Source organism: Saccopteryx bilineata, chromosome 6 (genome assembly GCF_036850765.1).
Source record: "Saccopteryx bilineata isolate mSacBil1 chromosome 6, mSacBil1_pri_phased_curated, whole genome shotgun sequence".
In the NCBI taxonomy this organism is placed as follows: domain Eukaryota; kingdom Metazoa; phylum Chordata; class Mammalia; order Chiroptera; family Emballonuridae; genus Saccopteryx; species Saccopteryx bilineata.
The window spans coordinates 50,935,458-50,957,971 of NC_089495.1; the positions used below are offsets into that span (position 1 = coordinate 50,935,458).

Consider the following 22,514-nt stretch of genomic DNA (forward strand, 5'->3'; position numbering starts at 1 on the left):
ACAGTTTGTTTACTGAAGGACATCCTGGTTGTCCAACTTTTTCGCAGTTATGAATAAAGCTGCTATAAATATTTGTGTGCAGGTTTTATGTGGATGTAAGCTTTCAACTCATGATCCCATGCCCTTTCTGTGGCCACTGAAACCCTGCCCTGTGCCTCTCTTCTCCATGAATATGGTTAAATTTATGGCTTTCTTCTCTAGGTTTCTACAGCATTTGGTGCAGACTCTCATCTAGACTGCACACACACTGAAGGCAAAGGCTATATTTTATTAATCCCTGTATCCACAATGTTTAAACACCAACCCATTAAAATGAATGAATCAAGAAAATTTACTTATTCCACTGTTTTATATAGAGTCAAATAACTATGGGTCTGTCTCCCTAATGAAATTCTGAGCTATCTCTTCACCTTTACACTCCTATTGCCTAGAGAAGCACCTGGCAGTCAATCAATGTCTGTTAAAATCAATACTACTCATGTATTTTCTACACACTGACTCTATAAGGAAAGGGAATCTGATATATAAGAATCCAATTTCTACCCCGAAAGCTGAGAATTATATGCCTTGCTTTCTCTTCACCAGCCAGTGACCCACTAGTAAAATAGAGCCAGCTCCATCACATAGATTAAACACTGAATGAAAAATGTTTCGAATACAGGGTCATCTCCAGTTACCACTTTTCTGGTTTCACCTCCCCTCTGAGAAGAGCAGAACATTTTAGGAACTAATTAGTAACCCAGGAGACCAGCCAACAGTAAGAGTCACGGCCTGACAAGTACAATGATGAGCATGTCCATTAGCCTGCCCCAGAGTGACCTGAGGAGCTATCAAAGGTGCTTCAATGTCCAGCAATAAATCGTCTTCTTTTTTTTAACAGATACCAATTTATGCTCCCATCAGCCCTCATCATTGAATTTAGAAGATATTCATAGCTATTGAAGGGTATGCAATATTCTCCATGGACAATCCCAAACTTATCAGGTTTTAGACTTTGAATGCTTGGTTTAAGAGTTACTGGTAGAGTCATTTTTCTTGCATTGATGAAAAGCAGAAGTAACATGCAATTGAACGTAAACCCTATTCTCTTCTGTCAGAAATACTCCCACCCTCACCTGCATTTATCCAGTGGACTTAAGAGTCAAGAGACACATGAATTACTGGTCACCAATCTTATTTTTCATCTCTTTGGCCCAGCACTGTTCCGTATGCAGTCATGCTGAGAGCACTTGGGAATTCCTCAGCCAGGCTAAATTAAAGCAGGGTGCTAGGTTCAAGTTCTCACGCCTGCCTCCAAAGGGCTACATGAATAACTGATACACGGCTCCTTGTTCTGTCTTCCTCTCTGCCCAGTAAAATATGTAGACATTAATAAGAACGAACATTATAAATGAAGCTCCGGGACTAAGAAGTTACGCAAGCATTCCTGTATAAGATGTTTTCTAAAGAGAAAACCACATGTCAGTTTCACAATCCTTCTTTCTCCTAATTCTTGACATTTCCTATTTGTTAAAAAATGAATTACCAATGACCTGACCAGCGGACAAGCACTTACATTTCCAAAGAACCCCTAGAAATAAGTGAATTTTGATAACTTCATCTAGTTTTACAGTCTGGAAAATGAGACTCTACAATTCAGCGCTGAAAGTCTAAACAAACGATAAAAATCAGTATACAATGGATATCTTCATAGACATGATGTTCAACTAAGTACCTATGGAATGCACAGAGGTGAAATGGACTTCCCACCTGAACTGGGTCCTCTACCGAGTCTGCAGAGATTTTTGCGACTGTCTCAAACATAGCTTGGTAAAAATAAGAGTCTGGAAATAGATGCTAGGTATCTAATTGATAAATGATATGAATCTAGACTCAATTCTTAATATTATTTCTTTAAAGTTTGTTAGTCTTATACAAGTTCTTTGTACAAAATGACTTTTCTATGATATCAAAATTTTTATATAAGGAGAAGTTAATTTAGAATTTGAATGCTATTAGAGCTCCTAATAGCATTCATCCATAAAATAGATACCTATATAGCATTATATGCATTTCTCTGTGAATACTGGTGACATTCAGGGATATAAGGAGAGCCAGTATCACTAGGAAGTATATATTTGTAAGGTTTAAATGCAGTAATCACACGACAATTTCATGATTAAGTGGCGCTCAGCATTAACACCCCAATGTGTCCCAGGCACGAGTGTCAAAAATGATTTCAGGTACCCTGATTTATTAATGTCACCCCATTAAAATTAATAAAAATTTACATATAGAAAAAAAGATTTCAGTCGTCATAATTCCAAAGTTCAGGGACCCAGTTTTTCTTTCTTTTATGGTTTGGGGTAGAACTGTCTGGGAGTATCTATGCATCAGGGCTAAATTCTGCTTCAGAGAAATCATCTTGGAGAAGGTAAGAAAAAGAGTTGCATCCTCATTTAAGAAAAACTATCCATCCTTGTTGCCCTCCTACCATGAATTTTCTCTGTCGGTTTGTAACATTTCTGTGTTTGTCTCCAGTAAACTTTTGAGCTTCACACTAAAAGCAATCTGTTGAAAATCGTATCACAGAATGTAAAACAGATAGCAGTGATGCCTGCACAACATAGGGAATGTACTTAATACCAATGAGTTGTATTAAAAATGGCTAACGTTAAATTTTATATTAGGTCTGTTTTGCCACAATAAAAAAATACAGAAGAAAAAGGGGAAGAAAGGAACAGAGGAATGGGTTCACCTTATACAACTGGAGAGGGTGACTCACAATAGAATCTATTTATTTCACATTGGATCTTAGGAAAATATTGAGGGGTTGGGTCCAGTTTAAGCAGAAAGGCTATGAAGAAGACCCTTATCACCCAGGAGGAGTGTGTGAGCACCCACATGTGTGCACTACCTGTTTGCTAATATTTCTCAGCACAAAGAGCTCTTTTATGTGTGGCAGAAAAAGCATAAAATAAACTTTGTTGGAAGTAACCACAAATAATGCATTTGGGGCAGGCTTTTTCGCTAAAAACTGATGATAAGGTTCACCCTTTAATGCTAAAACAAACATCTAAGTACGCCAATAAAATCTGAATGGAGGAAAAGGTGGCAATGGCATAGATTAAACTAACAGGACGAAAATTAGAGATCCTGAGGAAAATCCACCTGTAAAGGGATTTTTCAACTAGTAACTTGCTTTAACGTGCACAAACACATACACACTTTTATATTTACAACTACATAAGCTGTCATACATGAGGAAGAGAAACCAAGTTATTTAGGCATTATTTGAAAACCTATATTGTTAGTAATGTTTTGATATGAATGGGATCTTATGTCAAATGAATCAAAAAGGTTATACCCAAGTGTCTGAATTGGAAATAAGGGGTAGACCTCTAAGATTCCCACAGCCACTAAGAAACTGTGATACCCTCCCACACAGTGTCAGATGAACATATTCTAAGTGTAATCCTTGTAGAAAAGAAGCCAATGGTAATTATCTGCTAGATTTTAGAGAACAAAGCAGCGATGAGTGAAACTACATAATCAAATTTTATCACTCTCTTCTTATTGGCTACTTTCAGGTATGCTCCAAACGGTATTTGAATTTAAACTACTGCACTAATAAACTGGCTGATTTCAAACTGTATGTCCCTATGATTTCTGCATTCTGAATTGGCTTTTCAGGGAATCCGACAAAATTAAATTTTAGGAGGAGGTTTATATTCTTGAGGGATGTCTGGCAACTAAGCACTGAATACTAAACAATATGAACATTCACATACAGCTTCAAGCTATTAAAAACTGTGAACCACCGTTGCTTTAGTTTATTGTGCTTTTAAAATATGTCTATGCCTTCAGGTTATTTCTGTTACATAAAGTTTTATGTGGGAGTACTTCCTTTCTTCCTCTAAAGAATAAAGACACATTTCTTTCTTGGTTGGGGGTGTCTTCTCCTCCCTCTCCCATCTCCTCAAAGGATCTGAACAAATGGTCTGTCCTACTTACTATAAGCTCAGGTTCTGCATTTCTGAAATAATCTCATAATAGAAGTCTATAAAGATGATGTTTGACTGGGTTTATAAATTTTTTTCCTTCTTTTTCCAAGTAAGAGGAAGGGAAATAAAAAGAACGACTCCTGCATGTACCCTGACCGGGATCCACCCGGCAACCCCCATCTGCGGCCGATGCTCTGCCCATCTGTGGCCATGCTTGCAACCCAGCTATTTTTAGAGCCTAAGGCAGAGATTTCATGGAGCCATCCTCAGTGCCCACGGCCAATGCACTTGAACCACAGAGCTCACACCATTTTCACCATCCCAGCTGTCCTTTCCGGGTGTCACCTTCCTAGCTCCTCTGCACACAGGAGCTATCCATGACGTAGAAGTTTAAGCAGAGGGCAATCTGAGAAATCCACAGGAACCCACCTATGTGTCCTTAAGTGTGTATTTTTCTTAGAAATTTTAGCAGGAGGCCACTGCTAGAAAAGGAGGTCAGAGCTGTGACTAAGTATGGCAGACTGAATACATGCAGCTTATCTCCATGATACCCTGAAAGACTCGCTTAAGAAAAAAGTAAAAGAATGAAAAAGGAATAAATTCACAGAAAACAGAAAATGAGAGAAGAGACAGCAGGTGAGAGGTTTCCTCCGAATTCTAGAAGACGACAGAGGAGAAAGCTGACATCTAATCCCAGAGGAGAGGTGAGAGAGTCAGCAACAGGAAGTAGCCAAATGCCGCAGAGCTGTCCAAAAGGTCAGAAATGGGAGGCACCAGAAACTTTCAATACTGAAGGGCAGAGTAAAAACTTTTTAAAACACTGTAATTTGTATCCTCATATAGCTAAAAGTTTACAACGGAAGAAAAAAAACCCCAGATGGTTATAAAAAGGTATATTTGGATAACAAGAGCTCTTAGAAATAAAAAATATCACAGCAAAAATAAAACCTTCCCCAGAAGGGTTTAGAGATAATAGTTGAAAATCCCTAGAAACTAGAGAAGATGACAAAGAGATGGCGACGAGGAGGGGATGTGAGACACCTGGAGCTCAGTTTGAGAGTTCCAACACCTGACTTCCGGACACAGCCACCCAAAAGGAAAGGAGATTATGCAAGAATAATATAAGGAAATTTTCCAGAACTGAAAGGTTTAACTTTCTAAATTGAAAAGGGCCAGAGCATCTCAGAGAATGAAGGAGTACACTCTATTTCAAGGAATACAAGGAATGGAAAGAAGATGCTAAGTTATGAGAAAAGCAAAGGCTAGAATCAAATGGCACAGGGCTTTTCTTGACAGCACGTAAGAAGCCAGAACAGAGTCCCTACCATTTTCCCTTCTAGGGCATTAATAATAATGTCTGCATCACCTGCTGGAGTAAATAGACATGGTAGGCCAGATGCAACTGCCCTCGGGGCTCACTCTGTGGGCACAGGGGCCAATATATCTGACACCTGCAACTCATCTAGGCTATATGCCCTGGGACATGCCAGGCTGGAGGACACAGAGCTGCCAAAGTCACACTCCACTGTGGAGTTCAGTTCTGAACACAACTTCAGAGAACCAGCTCTTAAACATTAAGTCTCAGGCTCTACTTTCCCTCTTACCTCTTCTAAGACTTATATTCATGATTTGATGAGACAAACTGTCCTGGAGAAAACTTGCTGATAAAACCAAGGGAAAAAGGTGAGGTTTTTGCAAGGACTATAACTCAAGGTACCAAAGCTAATTAGTAGAACATACAGTGTGATACATATATATGATATCATATATGATACATATAGTTAGTATGACCCCTGCAAGTTAAGGTGAGTGTCACATAAGCTAATCATGATCATCCGCTGTAAAGGCAGGGCTCCTTAGTTAACAGAGAGCTGGGATGTTTGTATTTCTTATGTTAAGTACAAACTTCCAGTCATAAAGTAGGTCATGGGGATAGAATGTACAACATAGGAAATAGAGTCAATAACATCGCAATAACCATGTAGAGTGACAGATGGTTATTAGACTTATTGTGGTGATCACTTTGTGAGGTATATAAATGTCGAATTACTCTATTGTACACTTGGAACTAATACTGTATGTCAGTTATAGTTAAAAATAAATTTTTAAAAAACAGAAAGGAGACAGCTGAAATGTGGGAGATGTTTCTCACGCTGTTTCTCCAGCCGTTCGGTGACTTAGGGAGGCTGCATACTATAATGATTAAGAATACAAACTCTGGGCGCATCTGCCTTCTTACAAATTCCCCATCTCCACTACATGGAGGTGTGACCCTGGGCAAATCACACTTCGGGCCTCAGTTTCCTCTTTTGTAGAATGGGAGCAATGGCTGGACCACTTCATAGGGTGTATTGAGGATTAAATGACTTAGTACACACTGATCTCTTAGGATGGCATCCAGTACTCAGTAAGCTCTACTGGGTATTTGCAAGGGAAAGGAGGAGGAGAAGGAGGGAGAAAAATGACTCCAAAGCCAAACCAGGTGGCAGCCTGGTCAGCACACAGTGCGATCCCCATTGTTGTGAAATGCCAACCAGAACAAGAACAGGAACTACAACTTTAAAACCCAAGTCTGGAGAACCGGGACAAGGCTTTCATTCTGAGAGAATGTTGCTAAATGTTTAGGCCTGCCCATCTCCTGGGCCCACAAATGCAGTGATTCTTTCTGCTCACTACGGCTCCAAGGGTGGCCACGCTGTCTGCCAGGACACACTGTGCTCCTTGTTCCCCTCCGCACTGAGCCCCAGTGTTGAGAACACTCATTAAACACACTTCAGATTAGATTTCAGAGTCCTGACTCCGGGCAAGAAGAGAATGGGCTCTTTCAGCTCCTTCGCTGTAAATTAGCTACGTTATAACCACAGCGACATAGTACAGAACTGCCCTTCTTCCCTCACGCAAAGACTCTGTGTGTTTGTGTGTACGTGTGTGTGCTTATGCGCGCTCTTGCAGCGATGGACTTCTGTTACTTTTTGCAAACCTGTAATGCAGTGAGAGCAAAGGAAGAAAGATGTTTATGGAGAGAATTCGGTTAGTCATGAGCTGGCTTTTTCTGCTGTTGACTGGGAGCAATTCATTGTTGTTGTTGTTGTTGTTTTTTTATCATTTTTGGAAGTAGATGAATAAGATAACTCCAAAATTTATCCTCCCCGCCCCCCAAAAAAATCTTGCTTGACATCTTGCTACTTTAAATAACCATTAGGAAGGAGATAAAATAGCACACAAATAATGAATAAGACAGGCAGGAACCAGATTAGGACTGCTCAAGGGAGCATAGCACCCTTTCCAGGAACAGAAGAAGGCTTGCATTTTCCTTCTGTCTATTTAGTTTGGCACTTTTCTCTTTGGGTTCAGCGGTCTAATTAAACCTCAAAAATGCATTCAGCCTACTGAGCCTGAACTTTCTGAAAACACACCCGATATCATACACTTGGCCTCAAAAATGACTATTCCCTACGAAGAGGGAAGGTGGAGATTTTATTGAACCTAGCTTAGCGTTTGAACGGAAAGGTAAAGACTTGGAAAAAGCCACCAGAGGTGGCTCCTGGTTCGCATTGTTCCCCACGCTCAGGAAGAGTTCTTCCAGCACGTGTTCTGAAATACAGCCCTTCCCGAAGCACCCGTCTCCAAGGCTCTTGGAGAGCCTCTAAGAGCATTAAATGAAAGAAAATGACTATGTTCAATGTTTACAGACACTTAAATCGGAAAAGATTTTTAGTTATTTTCCAATTAGTCACTAAGGAGAATGGGAAAATCCTGAACAAGGGTTTTAAAATTATTTTTATGCATAAGGTTTTTAAATTAAAAAAATCTGTAAATCATGGCTTTCAGGTTCCTTCAAGAATTCTTAGCTCTGGAGTACCCAGAAACCCTCCCAAACCAATACTATTTCTTTTTCAGCTACTTGACAGGTTTAATATGATATTTGTTAACGGCGGAAGTGACCGAGGCGGGAGTGAGCCCCAGCTCCGGGTTTGCGTATCTGTGGGGAGGTCTGAGTACTAGTCATAAAGTTAATACTTTTTCCTTTGAAAAACCGGAATGCTCAGATTAATGTGTGCTCAGAGACACCAGATTTAGGGGAAAGAATAATGAAAATACAAGAAGCATATGCAATAAAGACAGAAAGTAGAATAGTGGTTCCCAGGGCCCGGGGGGTGGGGAGGTGAGCATGGAGTTATTGTTGAGTGGGCAGACAGTTTCAGTTTGGGAGCTCAGAAGGTGGGTGGTGGGGATGGGAGCACAGCGATGTACATGTACTTAATGACACCGAGCTGTATGCTTATACTATAAATGCTTAAGATATATATATATATATATATTTTTTTTTTTTTTTTGGTGAGAGAGAGAGATAGGGACAGAGAGACAGGAAGGGAGAGAGATGAGAAGCATCAATTCTTCATTGCAGCTCCTTCGTTGTACATTGATTGCTTTCTCATAGGTGCCTTGACCGGGGGGCTACAGCAGAGCGAGTGACCCCTTCCTCAAGCCAGCGACTTTGGGCTCAAACCAGTGACTTTGGGGTCAAGCTGGTGAGCCTTGCTCAAACCAGATGAGCCTGCATTTAAGCTGGCGACCTCGGGGTTTCAAACCTGGGTCCTCTGCGTCCCAGTCCGATGCTCTATCCACTGCGACACCACCTGGTCAGGCGGTAAATGTCAATTTTATGTGTGTTTTACCACAATTAATGCTGAAAAAAATCTAAAAATATTGACAATCTATTGAAAAGGCTGGTAAATTTAGGGGTGCTGGGGGAAAAGAAAAAGTCAAGCATCATAAAAAGCATTTTAATTATAAAAATAAAGGGAAACCTAATTTTTGCATCTTTTCCAATGAATGAAGCTATTATTATTAGTTATAAAAATATATGAGATTACATTTAAGAGCAGCAGGGGGTGAGTATCATCACGTCATAACTTCAATGCTTGGCTTGTCACTTACCAGCTAAGCGGCCCAGCCAAGTGCATTGATTTTGCCATTTGAACAATGGAATAATGATACTCCCTAAAGAACTGGCTAGGATAATTAAATGAAGTAGACACATAAAGTGCTCACATTTAGAAGGTTCTCAATAAGTCACAGTTAATCATTACATTTCATTTTTAATTGAAACCATTTTCAGGTTATTTCCAACTTTGGTAGCTATGCAAACTCCCTCTGAAGTATTTTTAAACCTTACTTCACTTTAAACACTGTAAAATACAACATATGCTTTCCATTATATTCCAGGATCTTCTGAAGAGGGGTTGAGGAATGAGATATGGTTGTACGGGAAAGTGGGGGAGGGGAAGAGAGACAGTCTGTATGACCTACAAACTGGAAAAACCACTAAAGAGCAAAAAACATCATGTGTTCACTGCTGACAGCCCCTTCCCACCAGTAACTTGCTAGAGTAAGACGAAATATAAGCCCACAAGCCCTTGATTTAGGGAAAAGAAATATACAAATAAGTACAGAGCAAAAGTAAAGAAAGCCCATCCAAAAATTCTCTACTAGAGGGACTGCCAAGAGTCCGAATTAAACACATTTTTCCTTTAAGTATCAGACAATAAGCCCCTTGGGTGCTAATAAACCACAGCGCCGACAAACAAGATCATTCTGCATGGTTTACATCACAGATTCTTTAAGTTTTTACAAACTTAATAGGAAGGAATGCTGACCAGCAGCCAGGATTTAATTAAGGAGCTAATCCCAGTACAGCAATGATTCCGAGGGGAGTCCGAAAGTCAGGGTCACCTGGGAACTTCAGCTCATCTGCACCCTCTACCTTCACGCAGTAAGAGCTGGGAAAGTATCCCTCAAATATTCTGACTCATACACACATTCATGGCACACAAGAACTGGGAACCCACTCAGCTTACCCTTTATGACATTCTCCTCAAATTTACCTGTTTGACTACCTTGATGAAACTTTTTGTATGTCTCTGCTGCATTTGACCTCTCACTTATGATTACTATCTGACTTACTACATAAATAATTCCCAAACAGCTTCTCAAGTCAGCGCTATCAGAAACAGTCATCTTCTCTTAAATCAGATGTTACTCCTCAACTGCACACTCAGAGTAAATGCCAGAGTCCTTACAATAGAAAAAAAAAAAGTCCCGGGAGGGATGTGTCCAACCCCATGTTACCTGTCCCAGCTCGTATCCAATTGCTGTCCTTGTCGCTCAGCTCCAGTCACACAGGCCTCCTGGCTGTTTTCTAAGCACATCAGACTCACACCCACCTCGGGGCCTTGGCCTCGAGTGTTCTCTCTGCCTGGACCACTTTCTCCCCCAGAAAACTTCATGGATAATTCCCTCACCTCTTTCCAATCTTTGCACAAATGTCGGTTTCTCAGACGGCTCTACATACCCTATTAAAACTGTAATCTGACCCCCACATCTCCATTCCTCTCATTCCTCTCTATTTCTTTTCATTTTTCACTTTCACTTATCACTCCATAGCATCCAAAAACAATGTGCAAGTTCTTTACAGTGGCTCTTACACATGGTTGTCTTTCTGACAGCACGCACGCCCTGCTAGCACATGGATCTTCGCCCGTGTTGTTCATCAGAACAGCATGATACACAGTGGGTGCTCAGAGAGATCTGCTGAATAAATGAATAAAATCACTTTCAAATGATAATTCTCATGGAGAGACTATAACAGTCCAGTTTTTAACAAACAAAGCTGGGGGCCTAGATGCTAAAGCCAATCTGAATATATTTTTTATTTCAAGAAACGGTTGATCTAAGAGCTGTCATCTTCCATAGGCCAGAAAAGCCGATCACTCATGAAAGGCCAACCGGAGGGGAAATGTTAAATAATGATGATAAAATAAAGAATGACATTCTACTGATCAGGAAACAACACTGGGCAACAACACACAAGCCTAGACTGACAGTGAAACTGTCCACATCACCAACACTAACTGGCCCCGTGGCCTTATTATCCCTCAGATACTTCTGTAATTACATGAACTACGTGAACTAAAAGGAGGGCTGATGTTCTTTTAAATGCTGTTCAGCGGACATACCGATGCTGGCTGTTCCGGGTGCAGCACTTCTAGGGGCTCCAAAACATCAGTTCCCTTGTGAGCAGGCTCACCAGTTTACTCTGGTGTGGTCATTTCCAAATTTAGTAAAAAAACAAAAACAAAAAGATGATGCCTTCAGATTTAGCATGTTTTTTGTTGTTACATCATACTGGTTTTCAGTTCTGGGCTAAGTTCAATCGCCTTGTTATATAGTCTTATTTTAAAGTCGAACAGCCCAGCAATTACTTTTAGTGACACTTCACCTTTAAGGAATATCGCCAATGCTCATGGTTCACAGTGGGAAAATGGAAATGTAAGACATAATAAAAAGCATGGATATATATTACACCTTTTAAATAAAATCCTGCCCAATATAAACCTAACAAACTAAGTTTGTTAGTAACAGGAGGCTTTATAAACAATTACACTAGTGCTAAAAAACAGATCAAACTAAAATACTGGAGGGCAATGAGCATGTCTTTTGAAACAGATTCTATCATCTGTGGAAAATTAAATACACTCTGATAGAGGAAAGAGTTCATGGGTTTACCTAGAAATTGAAATGCCGGTCTCAATTCTGGTTGAGAGAGGCAGAGGACGGAGCTAGTTTTTAAAGCTTGGATGGGCCTTTCACTGTCTAATGTCTTTGATAATCATGCAAGACGACCTTTCCATGTTTTAGACAGTAGTGCCACATGCCAAAAGAAAAGCTAATTACAGCCCCATCCACTCCTAGGTATAAGCTGGCACTCATTTTACAAAATGACCATGAAAATTACATATTGTTCTCTCTTCCTTAAAGGCATGATTAGTCCAAATTGCACTGAAGCAGGCGAGAAGACTCAGGACCAAGTGTTTGTAAAAGAAAGCAGAGAACAAATTCATTGTCATAGAAACAGAATGGCGGCTATCAGGGGCTGGGGACAGGGGGTGCTTTTTTAAATGGGTACTGAGTTTCAGATCTGCAGGATGAAAAAGTTCCAGAAGTCTCTTTCACAACAATGTAAATATACTTAACGCTACTCAACTGGATTAAAAATAGGTGATATAGTGAATTTTATGTTGTTGTTGTTTTTTTACCACAATTTTAAAAAGAAAAGAAAGTAAAGACTAAATCTCTAAGTATGAGCCTGTAGAATAGAATCTTTCCTTCATGATATTATAGGTCAAGCTGGTTTATTACCTGCATGGAACAAAAATAGAAAGCAGACATAGGCAACACACTCACACTTAAATGTTCTCTTGCATGTGTTTATTTATTACTGAGTGAGCCATTTGTGTCTTTATGTTTAATATTCATTCAGTTTTTCAAGGCAGTCATCTACTGACCAATTGCCCAATGGAAATTTTCAAAAGCATTTATTATATCGTTAACTGTTTTAACTCAATGTGCCTCCAAGCCTGTCAGGCAAACCTTGGAAAAGCAGCAATAAAACAAGCTTTGTTTCCTCTGCTGAAATACCCCGTGGCTGGTTCAGGGTATTAGGAACAGTGCAGCTTTCAGATCCTAGAGGTTTCAGTTTTCACTTTTTAAATTTATTTTAAACATGAGACCTAACTAACCAACACACTGTGTTTTACCGAACTCCTCAACCACAAATTCTTTCTGTATGACAGCTCATGGAGACCAAACTGGAAAGGCTACAAGAATGTGTTCAAGAAGGTACCTCGCAGATTGATCCATGCCTTTGACACACGTGTCATATTCAAGTGAGAAACCTGATTTTGAGTTCACAGGCACAAAATGGATTAGCAGGATGAGCAGGACTAGCATTTTGCCCTGGGTTCCCCATGGCCTTCAGTTGTAACCCTCCACCCAGAATTCAGCATCAGCTCACCAGTGAAGAAGCCGGAAGAGTGCCGTGGAGACTCTACTCCCCAAATGACCAGCCTAACCTAAATTAGTCGGCCACAGAGGCAAGCAAGAGCGTTCATTCCTAGCAACGTCATTTGGATAGCCAAGGACCAGGAACAGTACATAAAAATTAGAGAGCCCGTAACAAAGGTCAACAGTTTTATTAAATCAAATTGGTAATCAGTTGTGTATAAACGTGGTTCCAATGATGTTGTAAAAATATGAAATATATTTCAACACCAAATGCATAAACTCAGTGCCCCTGCTACGAGAGACTGAATGTTTGTGTCCTCACTGCCTCAAATACATGTGTTGGAACTTAATCCCCAGTGGGATGGTATTAGCAGATGGGGCTTTGGGAGGTGATTAGGTCATTGAAGATGGAGCCCTCAGAAAAGGGGTTAGTGCCCTTATAAGAAAGACTCTCAGGACAGTGTGAGAACACAGTGACAAGAACTAGGACTGGGTTTTCACCAGACACCACATCTCCAGCACCTTCATCTTAGATTTCCTAGCCTCAAGAACTGTGAGAAATAAATTCCCACTGTGTGAGCCACCCAGGCTAGGGTATTCTGTTGTAGCAGCCTGAACTAGGACCCCTGGGTGCCTATTCCAGAACCCATTTTGCATTAGAAAAAAAAGTGGGAGGGAACCTGTGTTTTATTAGGAATGTGACCATCCAGGAAGAATACATCTGCTACTGTTCTTCTGCAGAGAGGTGACTGCTGAAATACAGAGGGATTCATGCAGAGGAGTGAGGGCCGCCCAGATCTAGCAGGTCGGAGAAACAGGAGCCAGCAAAGACAATTATGATTAGAAAAAGTTAACAACTTTCAGTTCTTCACTTCCACAGAGTGGCACAAGGAGAGCAAACCACTCAAACGACAAACACTGTGGACGAAGTCGACTCCAAGCTTAAAAGTAGCCAATGTTGCGGCTGGAAATAGGAGGGCTGCTTTCTGTTAGCAAGCAGAAACAGGGCAGAGCCGGGGCTCAAAAGGCTAAGGAAAGGTCACAAATTACAGGAAAGGAGATTTTAGCCCCGAGAAAAGAAACCTTCTAATATAAAAATATTCAACAGCATAACTGTGTCTGGGAAAGAAGCACGCTGCCACCTCCAACAGAGTCGAAACAAACCGAAGTGGGGTAACAGAGAGGATGCTGGCGCAGGAACAGCGCTGCTCTTCCTGCTTCACGGTGCCCCTTTCTCCTCAAATCCCAAACACTGGTGCTTCTGCTTTACCCGTCAGCTCTCTTCCTCCTCCTGGGTGGGCGCCGAGTTAGATTTTTGTTCATAGTTCTAAAACGTAGTATTCGACAGGATATTCAATATCTAGTTAAGTAAGTGCTCAGGTGCCATCAGATACTAAGATACTGTGTGACTCAGTGGGGAAATGAAAAGTCACTTGGGACAATATGGTTCAAGCAACTGTGAGGAATAAATGGATCTATGAATTAATGGTTATTGACTGCATACATGGGTATGTGTATACGTGCCCACAAATTAGTTTCACATCAAAATCTACAGATGGCCTTGCGACCTGTATCTCAAATTAGGGTTTATCTTGTAGGAGACAGCTGGTGTGCTTCCACAGCTGGTCCTGGCCATCTGTTCAGGTGGAACTCGTGTGATGTTTCATCCAGCATCCAGGACCCAAACCTGTCCATGCCTTCTTCCACACAGATGCCCACCCAAATAAAACAATGTTACCATCACTATTTAAAAGGGACGTAGAGGGGAAAAAATTCTACAGTGTTAACTCTGCTTAAATTCTAACAGAAGGTGACAGAATTGAAAATGCCTAACATTAAAGAGACATCTGGAAAAAAAAAAATCTAAAGATAACAGAAAGGGGCATGAAGGAGGGGAGAACTACAGTTTGGGATTTCCCATAAACTGGATCTAATCTCGGCCAAGAAGGATGAAAGACTATCAAATCAATTATTTTTAAAGAAACAATATATCTTTTCTATTTTTCCCAGTTCAAAGAAAAATGGACTGCAATTAATCACAGTCAATTTAAATACCAAAGAGAAGGTGCTTCAAGTTCCTAGTATGATGAGCTCCCCAATGCCTTTCACATGATGTCAAATGCTTGGGTGCTCACAAATACCATTACTGAGTCTCATGAGGTATCTTGAAATTCTACATTGCGTACTGTTAGGTTGAATACATTCAACATAATGTAACTAACTTCATATTAGGCAGGTAAACATTATTCTTTAAAAGTATTTCATTATCACAAGAAAGGACAAATACTGTATGAACTATATGATTAAACTTATGAGGCATCCAGCAGAGCCAGTCTCACAGAAACAGAAAGTAGAATGGGGGTGGCCAGGGGCTGAGGGGAGAGAGAAATGGAGAGTTGTTAGTACACGGGTATAGAGTGTTAAGTTTGAAAGATGAAAAAATTCTGGAGATAGCACAACAATGTGAATATACATAATAATACTAAACTACAAAATGATTAAGGTGGTAAATTTTATGTTGCTTGTATTTTACTACAATTAAAAAAATTAAAGTATATTATTATGAGAAAGACAGAAAATACCAACTATTGGTGAGGACATAAAGCAGCTGGAACTGTTTGTAGAGTAAGGTGGTGCTACTACTTTGAAAAACTGCTGGGCAGTTTCTAAGATGAACAAAGCAAAGACTCAACAATTTCATAAACATGCAATAGAAGCTGGTATATATATTCACCAAAAGACATATCACAGCCTCAAGTTAGAAACAACCCAAATGTCCATTATCATTAGAATGAATGAATAAATTGTGGTGCCAATTGCGGCAATGAGATTGAATATTCTATTGCCATAGTAACACCATGGATGAATCAATCTCTCAAATACAAGGCCAAATGAAAAAATTCACACAAAAGAATAAACATTTAATTCCATTCATCATGAATCCATTTGTCATACTCATTTATGATACTACAAATCAGGATAGTATCTACCCTTGGGGGGACGTAATGACCAGGAGGGGTCAACAGGAGGAACTATTGGGGGTTGAAAATCTTCTATTACTTGATCTGGATGATGGGCACCTGAGTGTGCTCACCTTGTGATGCAGGCATGTTTCTGTATGTTTTTGTTATAACTTAATAGAATTTATTTTCAACTGACCAGGCAGTGGTGCAGTGGATGGAACGTCAGACTGGGACGCGGAGGACTCAAGTTTGAAACCCAAAAGTCACCAGCTTGAGCGCAGGCTCATCGGGATTGAGCATGGGCTCACCAGCTTGAGTGCAGGGTCGCCAGCTTGAGCATGGGATTATAGACATGACCCCATGGTCACTGTCTTGAGCCCAAAGGTCACTGGCATGAAGCCCTAGGTTGCTGGCTTGAGCAAGGGGTCACTCACTCTGCTGCAGCACCCCAGACAAGGTACGTATGAGAAAGCAATTTAATTAAGGAGACTAAAAGAAAAAAAAAAAAAAAAAGAATTGATTTAATTTCATGATTGACCTAACTCTGTACTCTAGAAATCTGAAAAATACCTAAATTGTATTATTGTAGATTATCACTACTTTAAGTCAGGTTTCTACAACATTAACATGAAGTAGTTTTGAACAACAATCGGCCACAATGGCTTTTCAAATTTCCTACTTATGGGATGGGTCATGGGTATCAACAAGAATGCTGATGCTGTCCTCTATGTTACCCCAAGTCAACAGCTCCTGCTTGCTGCCTCCTTCCCTTCCTCAAGTGTTTGGTCTGAGGGGAAGGGGGGGTGGTGGAAGGAGGAGGAGCACGGAGGGGGTTGGGAGAGGAAGAAGAGGAGATGGAAGACTACATACACAGCTGAAGCTCTGTGGGTTTCTGCCAAGACCTCCCCAGGCCAGGGGGAGAGGGAGAACTACACAGCGAAGGGGCTGCTCCTTCTTTGCCATGTCACAGAAATTCTATTTCCTGTATTAACACCACTTGAGTAAGAGGAGCTATGAAAAGTGAATAAAAGGATGGAGGAACCACCTTCCAGTAGTGATCTTCCACTAAAGTATATTTCTTGACATACAAAATGAATAAAAATCACACACTTCAAGGATTTCTAATACAATCAGGACTGGTGTATCTGCCATAATACACATAGGGATACTCCATAACATAATGTCATGATAGTGCTATTCAACCATATTACATAATCACAATTTCCACTGTGTAACAAGCAATTATTATTGATTTTTTCTTATATATTCAGAATTCTCTTTACAAGTTATTTACCAATTAGGCTGAGACATCTTCTTTACTTCCCAGTGGTTCACAATAGTGTCCTGAATTGCTTTAACAGTATCTACTTCACATTCTCTATCAACTTTGACTAAGAAATTTCTATTACCTTGTTAATGTACACACAAAATAGCGTGTTAGGCATGACCAATAAACAGAAACCCACAATGCCTACCATAATAGCTAGGAAGGCAGCTAAGAGTCATGGAGGCCACCAGATCACGGAATCTTCATTCACTGGATAGCGAAAAGCAGAAACACAGCACTCTTGAGACCCTACAGTGGGACTCCAGCTCATCAGAGCATTATGCTTCCAGAGGTCTTTACTGGCCCAAAGGGAAGAAGGAAAGGGAATGGCTATGGAAGATGCTCAGAAATACAGCAAGTTTGTCAACACATTTTTACCACAGAATACAGACCAGTGAGTGCTTCCTATTTTTTTCTGATGGTAAAAAATATTTTTCTTTTGAAAACATATAAAAAGAGCTCTAGACCCTGGCTGGTAGGCTCAGTGGTAGAGCATGGGCCCAGCACGTGGAAGTCCCGTGTTAGATTCCTGGTTAGGGCACAAAGGAGAAGCAACCATCTGCTTCTCCACCCATCCCCTTCTCTTTCTCTCTCTCTCTTCTCTGTCTCTCTCTCCTCCTCCTCCTCCCACAGCCATGGCTCTAACTGTTCAAGCAAGTTGGCCCTGGGTGCTAAGGATGGCTCCATGGCCTTGTCTCAGGCACTAAAATAGCTCAGTTGCCAAGCAACAGAGCAGTGACCCCAGATGGGCAGAGAATCATGCAGTAGGGGGCTTACCAGGTGGATCCTGGTCAGGATACATGTGGGAGTCTGTCTCTCTGCCTCCCCACTGCTTACATAATAATAATAATAATAATAATAATAATAATAATAGTAGTAAACGTTTTTAAAAGGCAACATATTAAAAAAGTAGGCTCTTTCCAGAAAATATCAAATCATTATTCCATCAAACTCTACTGACTAAACTGATGGATCATGAATTTCAGCTTGGTAACAATTTGCAGACAATTTATAAATTAAATGCAAAAACTCTGAATACCAAGGTTACCCACTGCAAAATAAATCTTACAGAAGGAGCGGTGGGAACTTACTTTCCTTGTCCCTATTGCCAAAATACACAAGCTGGATTAGGTGTGCCAAGATTTCCTCACGAAAATGGGATTTCCTTCGCGAAAGACTGGGTGATAAAGTATTAGGGCAACTTGAATATTTTTTGTCTTTCCAAGCCACAAATTAAAACAAAAAGAAAACCAAGAGCTACCTGGAATTGAGAAAACATCTTCAAAAGAAGCATTAGACAAAAACTCAAATTTAGATATGAAGTATAGTGAAGAATTCTTTTTTTTATATAAATTTTTATTAATGTTAATGGGATGACATTAATAATTCAGGGTACATATATTCAAAGAAAACATGTCTAGGTTATCTTCTCATTAAATTATGTTGCATACCCCTCGCCCAGAGTCAGATTGTCCTCCGTCACCCTCTATCTAGTTTTCTCTGTGCCCCTCCCCCTCCCCCTAAATCTCTCCCTCCCTCCCTCCTGCGTCCTCCCTCCCCCCACCCCTGGTAACCACCACACTCTTGTCCATGTCTCTTAGTCTCGTTTTTATGTTCCACCAATGTATGGAATCATGTAGTTCTTGTTTTTTTCTGATTTACTTATTTCACTCCGTATAATGTTATCAAGATCCCACCATTTTGCTATAAATGATCTAATGTCATCATTTCTGAAGAATTCTTTTAACCCTCAAATCACAGACCTTCTGAGCAAATGTTCCCAAAGCATTGAATATATTAATCACCATTCTTTCTATATACTTCAGTCATGATGCATCTCAGAATATATATTAGTTATAAATATAATGATAATTAAATTCTATTCTGGTTCTTAAGTATATAATTGCTTTAAACTTAACTTCCTTAAAGGTTTAAAAAAACTGTTGACACTCAACTAGAACACAAAATTATGGAGCTTTGCAAATATTCTCTGGCTTATTCTAGAAAAGGAGAGACTTTCTTGTTCCCTCTAAATACTAAATAAACTGAAGAGCAAATAATAAGAATCTGAGTTTTTTGTTGTTGTTATGTTTTTGGAAGCAAAATGAAATACATATATATTTGTTTTAAGACCTATTTTCCTAGTCTCCTTTAAAAATAAAAAGTAATAACCAGAAATGTACCAATAAAGGAACCCTAAAAGATGGCCCTCAAGAATTTTCCTTTAAAATGAAGCAATCCAGAAAGAATTGATAGACATGTAGATCAAAACAAGTATATAATAATTTCATGTGTTAGGAAGAGGCTAGAAAATACTTAATAGGCATAAATTTGACATATATCTTATTGACATAATAATGATAGAAGTCTCAACTTGGGGGGAAAAGACTACTTTAAATAACCACATCTACAAAGCCAGCAGGAAACTCAGCAAGAAAAACATTATGTATTAATAAATTTCTCATTATAGGCTGTTTGAACTACATTTAAAATAAAAGTCTAGTTGCCTTTCTGATTCCATTCTATACTAATGAAAATGTCAACAACAATCTTTATGAAATAACTGTATGGCAAGTACTTCCAATGCCCAATCAAAATTTACCCCTTTTAAAGGTGTTAAAACCTATTGGTCATCATACTGATTATAAGCAAAAAATGCTTTCTTTCATCATAGATGATTATAAATGAGATAATTATACCAATTTCTGTACAGCAATTCTGTGTGTTGCTGACACTAATGTGTGTGGTATGCACAGTGTGTATATATGTGCATGTTTCCATTTCACTGGGTTTGGCTGCCTCCTGTGCAAAATGGCTATTATAAAAAATGAAATTAAAATGTGTACATTCCATAGCAGTACTTAAAATCTCTCAGTTGAGCTTTGATCCTTGGATAATTCCCAAGCAATAGCCTTGACTCAGTTAGTTCCTTCTTCCATGTTCCTCAAGAGTTGTCCTTCTGTTTCCAATAAAGAATACCTAAGCAACATCCTGGTCTCTCTAACATGGCATTCGGAGACAACCACATTCAACCAAGAAACAATGACAACTGAGAAGAAAGAGCTCAGTAATCTGGCTGTTGCAAAGTGGGGTGGAGAATGGTCCAAATCACAGTTTCAAGGACATATGGACATGGGCCAGAGGCAGACTGGCATTTGATCTGGGAGTCACTGCATGTTACTGAAGTTTCTACACATTGGCAGTATTTTTCGCGAATTACCTCTCACATGTTGCTATCTGCTATACTCTGTGCTTATGTACTTATGTTGCCTACAAGAGACCCACTTCAGTTTGAAAGGCACAAAAATTGAAAGGGATGAAAGAAGATATTTCATGCAAATAGAAATGAAAAAAGCTGGGGTAGCAATACTTATAGCAGAGAAAATAGACTTTAAAACAAAGGCTGTAACAAAACACAAAGGACACTTCATAATGATAAAGGGATCAATCCAACAAATGATCTAACTCTTTCTTAAAATTTTTTTAAAAATATTTCTTTTTTAAATATTATTTTTAAACTTATTTATACATTTTAGAGAGGAGAGCGAGTGAGAGAAGGACAGGGAAGGAGGGAAGGAGCAGGAAACATCAACTTCCATATGTGCCTTGACCAGGCAAGCCCAGGGTTTTGAACTGGCAACCTCAGCATTCCAGGTTGACGTTTACCCACTGCGCCACCACAGGTCAGGCAGATCTAACTCTTATAATAAACATTTATGCACCCAATGTAGAAGCAACTAAATATATAAAGTAAGTATTTATGGACATAAAAGGAAAGGTTGAGAGTGATATAGTCACAGTAGGGGACTTTAACATCCCACTGACATCAATGGATAAATCATCCAGATAGATAATCAACAAAGAAACAATGGCCTTAAATGACCATTAGACCAGATGAGTTTAATTGATATTTTTAGAACATTTCATACAAAAGCAGCAGAATATTCATGCTTTCCAACTGTACAGGGAACATTTTCTAGGACAGACACGTTAGGCCACAAAACAGGTTTCAATAAATGTAAGAACACTGAAATCATATCAAGCATTTCCTCTGATCACAATGGTATATAACTAGAAATCAATTACAAGATAAGAGAAAATCACACAAACACATGGAGGCTAAATAACATGGTACTAAACAATGAATGGGGTTAATAATGAAGTCAAAGAAGAAATCAAAAGATACCTACAGACAAATGAAAATGAAAACACAATGACCCAAAATCTATGGAACACAAGAAAAACCAGTTCTAGGAGGGAAACCCATAGGAACAAAGGCCTATATCAAAAATTAAAAAAAAATCTCAAAGAGATAATCTAATATTATGCCTAAAGAACTATAGAAAAAGAACAACAAACAAATCTCAAAGTGAACTGAAGGAAGGAAATAATAAAGATCAGAGCAGAAATAAACAGAGCCTAAAAATATAACACAAAAGATAAATAAAACCAAGAACTAGTTCTTTGCAAAGATAAATAGAATTGATAAACATATAACCAGACTCATCCAGAAAAAATAAAAGAGGGCCTAAATAAATAATATGAGATATTAAAGAGAAGAAATGACAACACCACAAATTGGAAAACCTGGAAGAAATGGATAAACTCCTAGAAAGACATAATCTTCCAACATTGACTCATGAAGAAACAGAAAATATGAACAGATTGATAGCTACTAACAAAAGCAAATCACTAGACAAAAAGCTCCCAACAAACAAAAGCCCTGGACCAGATAACTTCAGAGGTAAAATTTACTTAACAGTCAAAGAGAAATTAATACCCTTCTCAAACTAAAAGAGTAGGCTCCCAAGCTCATTTTACCAGGCCAGCAATACTCTGACACCAAAACCAGACAAAGGTATTACAAAAAACCAAATAATAAATAAGCCAATGTCCCTGATAAAACATCCTCAACAAAATATTAGCAAGTCTAATTCAGCAGTACATTAAAAAGGTCAGACACCATGATCAAGTGTGATGTACTCCTTGGATGCAAGGCTCGTTCAGTATCTACAAATTGATTAATGTGATATACCATATGAACAAAATGAAGGATAAAGATTATAAAATCATATCAATAAATTTTTTTAAAAGCATCTGAGCCCTGGCCAGATAGCTTGGTTGTCCTGATATACACAGGTTGATTGCCATTTTAATCCTTGGTGAGAGCACATATAGAAACAAATTGATGTTTCTCTTTCTCTTTCTTTCTCTCTCCTTACCCCCTTCTTTCTCTCTAAAAACATCAATATATACATTTTTAAAAAGCATCTGAAAAAATTCAGCATCTATTTATGACAAAAATTCTAACCAAAGTGGGGACATAGGGTATGTACCTCACCATAATAAAGGCCATATAAGGCAAACACACAGCTAACATCATATTCGACAGTG

At 39.2% G+C, this 22,514-nt stretch overlaps 1 protein-coding gene across 5 annotated transcripts in view; it reads right to left on the minus strand.

Moving 5' to 3' along the window:
- The window catches only part of FARP1 (FERM, ARH/RhoGEF and pleckstrin domain protein 1), a 352,772-nt gene that overhangs the window by 118,511 nt on the left and 211,747 nt on the right, over positions 1–22,514 (minus strand). The gene's annotated exons all lie outside the window — the stretch shown is intronic.